We start from the raw sequence: 741 nt of genomic DNA, 5'->3' as shown, positions 1-741 counted from the left end.
TAAAACTGTCAAAATTTTGAGAAATTAGTTTACATCTTATTTTTTCTGTCATTTTTAGGGCCCTTTCGACGTTGTCTTGGGAGAAGTGGGTAAAGACGATTTGAAGTTCTGCAACATTCAACACGGAACCATCAAATCATTGGTTGGATTTCTAAGCACATTTCGGCGCGTCGTTGAAATTCTGAGCGCTGACTAGTCTTGCACAACCTCGCCTAGCTACTCAATAGTAGTAAGGGTACCTTATTGTAACCTTAATGTCACTGGTACCTTATTGTCACGGGCTGGGTCCTCCCGCCAAAATTCAAATCTGGTTTAATTGATGTTTGTTCACTAGTATTTCATATGTCAGGGTGGCCGAGTGGTTAAGGCAGCCGACTTCTCGTCTGTTTCCCTATGGGATCGTGGGTTCGAATCCCTCCCCTGACATTTTGTTGCATTTCCATGCGCGCCCAGGAGGCATGCTGATACGCTCGTTAGAATTTGTTATCTTAAAACAAGCAGGCCCGCCCTTCCGCCAAACAAAGTTGCTAGCTAATAATTTTCTGCTGTTTTCATTGGTTCAGTCCCCCCTGTTACGCGAGACGTGGTCTGGCGTACATATAGCTAGTTAATGTCTACAAATGCTCCAAAATTATTTTCTTGTTTTAAATAATAATTTTCTGCTGTTTTCATTGGTTCAGCCCTAAATGACATGTCTTTCAAATATTTCAGAAGGTACGGAAAGGTTTAATCATTATCCTA

General features: G+C 41.6%; 1 protein-coding gene across 2 annotated transcripts in view; it reads right to left on the bottom strand.

The window, feature by feature from the left end:
• LOC113212266 (uncharacterized) overlaps window positions 1–741 on the bottom strand; it is a 36,968-nt gene that overhangs the window by 19,081 nt on the left and 17,146 nt on the right. The window lies entirely within an intron of this gene.

The sequence above is a fragment of the Frankliniella occidentalis genome, unplaced genomic scaffold (genome assembly GCF_000697945.3).
Source record: "Frankliniella occidentalis isolate FOCC.00 unplaced genomic scaffold, Focc_3.1 Scaffold221, whole genome shotgun sequence".
NCBI lineage: Eukaryota > Metazoa > Arthropoda > Insecta > Thysanoptera > Thripidae > Frankliniella > Frankliniella occidentalis.
Note: the sequence above shows the minus strand (reverse complement) of the source record. Positions and strands in the feature narration are given on the sequence as shown.